This window comes from Carcharodon carcharias, chromosome 22 (genome assembly GCF_017639515.1).
Source record: "Carcharodon carcharias isolate sCarCar2 chromosome 22, sCarCar2.pri, whole genome shotgun sequence".
NCBI lineage: Eukaryota > Metazoa > Chordata > Chondrichthyes > Lamniformes > Lamnidae > Carcharodon > Carcharodon carcharias.
Genome location: NC_054488.1, coordinates 20,351,312 through 20,359,062, shown reverse-complemented (window position 1 = coordinate 20,359,062; position 7,751 = coordinate 20,351,312).

The window sequence follows — 7,751 nt, the reverse complement described above, 5'->3', positions numbered from 1 at the left end:
TCGTGGGAATATACCTTGACTGTACTAAACTATCTCCTTTTTAAAGACAGCCCATTGTTCAGTTATAGTTTTGCCTGCCAATTTATCAGGACCAGATGCATTCTAAACCCATTGACGTTTGTCCTTCCCCCAATAAATTATTCTTACTCTGGATTCCTTGTCCTTTTCCACCGTCAACCTAGACCATATGATAAATGATCACTGAGCCTAAATGTTTCCCTGTTGACACTGTAAAGAACATATTTTTATTTTTTCTTGTGCTGTGGCTTTAATATTGTACTGTGGCTTTAAAAACTACCATGGCTGCAGTTTAAAAGAGATGTTCACTTGAACAGAACAAAGAAAACCTATAGTGTTGCTATCTCCTGGAGCAGTGTGTACCAGGTTGGACCGAATGATGCTGGAACGGAGACCTGGTTTAAGAGAGAACTGCCTAGCGACAGCATTTTAATTGGCTCTTGACCAAGCGGCCAGGTTCTGTGTGAGGATAGTGCAGTAGTTCAGCTTCTAGCCTAAAAAGAGGAAAGACCTGAAACTTCCCTATCCTGTGTTTTGTAAAACTCCAGTAATCGTGTCATAGTAGCTAGCTGGCTATTCCTCACATCGCTGTATCCTACTTTCTTTGAGAAACCCCAGTCAGAAGGAAAAGGGGAAAAGTCACCAGTAGAGACATTAAAAGCAAGATTGAACCAAAGAACCACAGACTGCAAGTGCTGGGAGACCACCTCTTGTCAGCCCAACAACCTGCAAGGAATTTGGAAGAAAGCAATCAAAGTCAACCCATCTAATCCTGTACTCCAGATTGATACTATTGAACTGTTTTATCTCACCCTTAAAATCCATGGTTTGTGTGTCTTACATGCGTGTGTGTGTATAGGGTTTTAAGAAGGGGTAGAGTTTAAATTATAGAGTTAAAAGTTAGCAGTTCATATCTCTTCCTTTTGCCACTGGTTGCAGACAAATTGTTTAATAAACAGTTATTTACTTGTTAAATTTACAAACCTGGTGCTCGTATTCATTTAGCCTAAATTAAGCAGTTAGGTAGAATTGGGGCAATTTGGTGGTCTAATCAAACTTCTCACATTTGTCACGGCTTGGGGAGCAGTGGGGCTTGATACTACAGTGCACAATCCCCAGTCAGTCATGACACTTGGTTAACCAGGCCCCCTCATTCCTAAGAACCAGGTCCAGCAATGCCTCCTTCCTCCTTGGTCTGGAAATGTATTGATGTAGAAAACTTCTCTCAACATACTCTAGGAATTCTTGACCCTCTCTGCCCTTTGTACAACCACTATCCCAGTTCATATTTAGGATAATTAAAGACCCCCAATATAACTACTCCATGGGCAGGATTTTGCCCTTGGTGGGGGTGCTTGGCGGGGGCAGTCGGGAAGCTGACCATTGCCCGTGATCGGCACTGCATCATGATTTTATGCGGGCGGGCAAATTAAGGCCTACCCAGTGTGGAACGCAAGAGGCAGTGCTTTCTGCGCGGGTGGGGGGAGGAGAGCCGGGTCTAATGCGAACTTCACACTTGCACGAGAAAGAGTGCTTCAATGTCCCTGAGGCACGGAGCTGCCTCAGGGAGATGAAGCGCTGTTTAAAAAACTAATGAACACAATGAAAATGTCATAAAATATGCCTCCTCATGTGACTCTGTCACATGAGCGGGGACATGTTTTTAATTCAAGTGTAAAATTTTTGTTTTGATTTTATTTGCTTTAGGAAACCTCATCCTGCCCGTGGATGAGGTTTCCTAAAATGTGCAAAGGCCTTTTGGCATTTTTGCCTGCCCGTCAGCCGTAAGGTTGGACGGGCAGCGTAAATTTGAATGTAATTACCTTTTTAAAGGCTTTAATAGGCCTCTTAATTGTCGGTGGGCATGTTGCCAACTCTGGCACATGTCCGCCAAATGAAATATTGCAGGACTACACGATGATGTCGAGACACTCACCTGCCCGCCCACCGAGCGTAATATTCTGCCCCACAAATCTTGCACTTCTCTGTAATTTCTTTGCAAATTTATTCCTCAACATCTTTCCTATTATTTGGTGGCCTACAGAATCCAATGATCAATGGCACCTTTATTATTTCTTAGCTCTAGCTTAATAGATATGGTCCTTATCCCTCTGGGACATCCTTTCTCTCTAGCACTGAAATGTTCACCAGCAGCTCATCAACCTTATTTACCATACTCCGCACATTCTCACACATGCACAGTAAATTGTATTTTAAAGAATGACACGAGGCTGAAATAATAAATTACTTAAATTGTAGGAGGGGGGAAAAACTGAAGGTAATGAATTCAACAATAGTAAACTCTACCTGAATCTCAACTGATTTAACCTTTGGCTCGTTTATGCTGGACAGGTATTTGCTTTGGGGTGGGACTCAGAATAAAGAATAATGCCCAAGTAGAACAAAACAGAAATAAAGCAGGGATTGAAAACCCAAAAACTGGAGTTTGAAAAATCACATTCAAAAACAATAAATCAGATACTCATCTTCAATATTGAAAAACATAAGCACTTTCTTCTGTCTTACAAACATAACCTTGCCATAAGTGTGGCAGAATCCATGTAAACCGGGTTTCTGTCACATTTCCAACAAGCAGATCTGGGAATACCCAAAGAAAACGCAGCACACTGAGATTGTTGTAACATGCCTTGAAGGGATATCAGCATGACATCACTAGAAAGGAAGTGTGTCATGTGATACAGTCTTAGTTTCACTTTTGCTTTGAGCAGAGCACATACACACAGCTCTGATGCCTTCAAGCATTATACCTGTGTATAACTGTTCTCACGTGCCTAATCTTAATAAATGAACCCACAACATGTTCACCCAATCCCTTATGAACAATTGGTGCCTTGCTTCTTGTGCAGTAAATAGGTCCAAGGTATTATATTATTATAATAACAGGACATGGTGGTCAGTGGTGGTAAGACAAGTGGCAGCAATATTAATTACAGGAACAACATGATGAACAGCCTTGGATCATGCTATATGACATGAGATGACCCTAGATGTATTGGTCAGACCACAACAAAGTTGCAGCATCAGAGACTGTTGAAAATGCAACAGGGTGACTGTGAAGAAAAGTTTTAAGACAAGGCACCAAGCTAGAGCTCGAGTAAAGAGCTGGTAAGCAGATGGATCCAACGTGATGAGATTGCAGTGCATAGCCTGTCAGTGCTATGAGTGGTACAGGGCATTGAGAGGACCAGCATTAGGTTAGCTCATTTGAGAAAGGCAAGTGACCAGGGTGTGGGCTGGATCAATAACGACCAAGGGAGAGTCAGAAAAAAGTGCTACAAATTGTGTCAGATATGGTTGTGATTATAATGGGTGACTTCGGGAGTTGCTGAACAATAAATTGACCAAAACGCAAAGAGGGCAACACTCTGTGCTGCATTCCCACCACAATTCACCTTCCTGGGTGGTGCTTCAGAAAATCACATGAAAGCAGCTTTAGCGACTCTCATTCTAGGTACTACAGAAAAAGGAAAGACAAAGGGATATTGTCAAAATGTCCACAAAATTCCCCAGTTTGAATTGGGATGCAGCTGACCTGCTGTCTGAATTCAAAATCATTGAACAGCATACAGAACTATGATTTCTTGAGTCAAGTGTGTCTGAACCAAACACGCAAGCCATAAAGATTCACCTTGAAATTGGGAATGAAGGTCTTACAGAGGCTGAGCACATCAGGATTAACAGCAGAAGAGCTAACGGACTCCAAAAGATATGGACAACATTGGAAGACAGGTTCAGAATCAGGTTAACCTTCTGTTTTCATTGACTAGAGTTCATGTCATTTCAACAACAGCCTACAGAATCCATCGACCACTTCATCAGCAGATGCAGAAGAAAGGATGTGTAATGTGATTTTTTAAATGCAGAGCTAGCAGACAGAATTGTTGAGTTGGTGATCACATCCACTTCCATGGATACATTCCAGAAAGACCTGCTAGACAAGCCCAAAATGCATCAAAGAGCTACTCAAGAATGGGTGTAAGTACAAAGCTATCCTTGCAGGTCGGCAAAGCTTATAGGTCCTAAATACAACCTAATTGTTGATGCGCTCACTAGCACACCCGAACCTAGCCAGACATGTGGAAGGTGTGGTCTTCTGCATTCACTAAGGAAATACCCAGTTTTCCACTAATTATGCAATGTGGCAGAAAGGGCCATTGGAAGTGGACCACAGCAAAGGCCAATGTCACTACAAAGAGCTCTGCACTGATCTAAACAACTGTTCACCATGGGTTACTTCAAGCAATAAGAATGACCATCCAGTGACCTGTCAGAAACATATACATGAGGTGATTGACAAACCAGAAAATGATGATTTTGTGCACAATGAGACAGAGTGGTGAACACGTCAATCTCGTGAGAAACATACAAAAACAAAATGCTGGAAAAACTCAGCAGGTCTAACAGCATCTGAGGAGAGAAGACAGAGTTAATGTTTCGAGTGCGTATGACTCTTCTTCAGAGCTAAAGAGAAGTAAAAATGTGATGAAATTTATGTTTAAGGGGGGTGGGACAGGTGAAGCTGGATATTGCTGAACAATAAATTGACGAAAACGCAAAGAGGGCAACACTCTGTGCTGCATTCCCACCATAATTCACCTTCCTGGGCGGTGCTTCAGAAAATCACGTGAAAGCAGCTTTAGCGACTCTCATTCTAGGTACTACAGAAAAAGGAAAGACAAAGGGATATTGTCAAAATGTCCAGCGATAGGTGGAGGCAAAGGAGAGATTGACAAAGATGTCATGAACAAAAGGACAAAGGGGTGTTAATGGTAGTGGTATGGGCTAAAGGAGGTGCTGATGGTGGCATTAAGGTAAGAAAGCAGAATAAGGTAATAGCAGGGCAAGGGTAAGCACTCTGGAAAGAACAACATGAACAGTTGACAGATGGCCCAAGTAGGGGTGGGGTGGGGGAGAGGGGACGGAGGTGGGAAAAAAGATCAAAAATAGGATAAAAGGTGGGGATTAAACAATGAATAACAATAAAAATATATAAAAATAAAAATAAGAGGATAACAATTAAAAAATAAAGATGAATATTGAGAAAAAGGAGGTAAAAAAGGGTAAGGATGGAGGAGTGAGCTCATGGTCCAAAATTGATGAACTCAATGTTAAGTCCGGAAGGCTGTAAAGTGCCTAGTCGGAAAATGAGGTGCTGTTCCTCCAGTTTGTGTTGAGCTTCACTGGAACATTGCAGCAGGCCAAGGACGGACATGTGGGCATGAGAGCAGGGTGGTGTGTTGAAATGGCAAGCGACAGGGAGGTCTCGGTCATGCTTGCTGACAGTCCGAAGGTGTTCCGCAATGCGGTCACCCAGTCTGCATTTGGTCTCTCCAATGTAGAGGAAAACGCATTGGGAGCAGCGAATACAGTAGACTAAATTGTGGGAAGTACAAGTGAAATGCTGCTTCACTTGAAAGGAGTGATTAGGCCCTTGGATGATGAGGAGGAAGGAGGTAAAGGGCAGGTGTTGCACCTTCTATGGTTCCATGGGAAGGTGCCATGGGAGGGCGCTGAGGTGTAAGGGGTGATGGAGGAGTGGACCAGGCTGTCCTGAAGGGAATGGTTCCTACGGAATGCTGACTTGGTTGGGGGGGGGTGGGTTGGTGGTGAAGGGAAGGTGTGTTTGGTGGTGGCATCGTGCTGGGGTTGGCGGAAATGGCGGAGGATGATCCTTTGAATGTGAAGGCTGGTTGGGTGAAAAGTGAGGACAAAGGGGGACCCTATCATGGGAGAGAGAGGAAGGTGTGAGGCCAGAGGAGTGGGAGATGGGTTAGACACGGTTGAGGGCCCTGTCAACCATTGTGGGAGGGAAACCTCCATTAAGGAAGAAGGAAGACATGTCAGAAGCACCATTTTGGAAAGTGGCATCATCAGAACAGATGCGATGGAGGCGAAGGAATTGAGAGTATTGGGATGGAGTCCTCACAGGAAGCAGGGTGTGAGGAGCTGTATTTGAGATAGCTGTGGGAGTCTGTGGGGTTGTAATGAATATTGGTGGACAGTCTATCACCAGAAATGGAGACCAGAGAGGGAAGGGAAGCCATGCCAACTCCTCAAGATAAGGACCACCTTCCTAGATGTCTAGGTCTCTTTAATTTCTTGACTCCATTCATACCCCATTCTGCTCAAAAATCTTCATTGCTAAGGGAATTGTTGAGAAAGAATGTGCCTTTCCTGTGGCACAAAGATCATCAATGCCTCTTCGAAGCACAAACAGTCAATATCAACAGCACCAACTTAGCAATTTTACAATCCTAGGGAGACAGTTAGCCTGGACATAGATGCCTCACAGAAAGGTCTGGGAACATGCACACCACAAAAAGGCAAACTGATTGCATTTGCTTCAAAATCTCTGTCCTTAACACAATCCAACTACTCCAACATGGAGTGGGAAGCATTGCTTTAACGTTTGGAATCATGCATTTTCATACCTAGGTATTTGGCAAAATATTTGTGGTAGAGACCGATCACAGGCTACTGTTGTAAGGTTGTTTGGTGTCTCACTAAGAGGTGTGGAGGCTTGTATGGTTAAACATAAGCTATTTATTAACATCTCATAACTATATACATCTCCAAGGCATAGCCCTCTATCCTGACTTCTGCTAGACCCTACTACATACGTCTACCATCATGTGACTCTCTATATCATACCGTGGGCAGTACTGTTCTCCAGTTCCACATTAGCCCTTGCTCTGCTCGAACACCCTTATACTAGACCACTGCCCACCCCCCCGCCCCACCAAGTCCTTGCCCAAATATATTTACAATTCAATCTTCTTTACTTTAATTGCTACCCCTTCTCCCCGCTCAAGTCTCTGACTTTTTAAATTTAGATGGTCTGGAGGCTTTACGATTCTTCCAGGTCCCAATCCGGATGCTTTTGGATTGACTTTGTTGGTTTGACGTTGAAATTGTTGTACTCTGTGTTTCCAACACTTGGTTGTCTCCATTTGATTTGCTTCTTGTGCTCCTTTGAGTTGCTTTTCTCTTTATTGACAACCCATCTGCTTTGTTTGGAGACTGTGGTCTTGTCCCGTTTCTTCCAAAAGGAATGTTCACTCCATTCATCCCTAGAGTGGTCTCAGATTTTCTTTTTCCGTGGGATCCACCGTGCATTTCCTGGAAGTTGAGGTTTCAAAAATTGGAACCCTCATGTCAACTCATTTCACAACTTCACCCAAATATTTGTTTACTCTCTTATTTTCCAGTCCTTCTTCAAGCTTATGAATCCTTTCATTCAGTTCAGCAACTATTCTGGTGAGTTCAGTTCTCTTTGTCTCAGAGTTATCTACCTTTAAAGTCTGGGGTTTCTCATCCATAATGTGCAAATCATCTTTCATATTTTTCAAATTGGGTCAAGAAATTCATTACTCTATTTATGATGAAGTTCCAACATTTCATCAGTTTTGGTTGTTAATTCTATATTCAACCATCTGCTCCAATTCATCAGCAATTCCGTTTTCTGTTCCAAGAATTTTCATGATACTTAATAGATACTTCCGATACTTGAAGTTCATCAAGTTCTAATTTTTCATTCACAAACTCATCTTCCATACATGAATGGTGGTTCTCTGCACTGAACAGTTTTCCTTTAGCAGAGCCTAATTCCTGTGTGCTATCCTTCAAGTTCACATTCTTTTATTTTACTTCTGCTAATTGTTTCTGAGACTCTTCACGCTTAATTGTGAGAATTTTTACTTTCCCTTCAACAT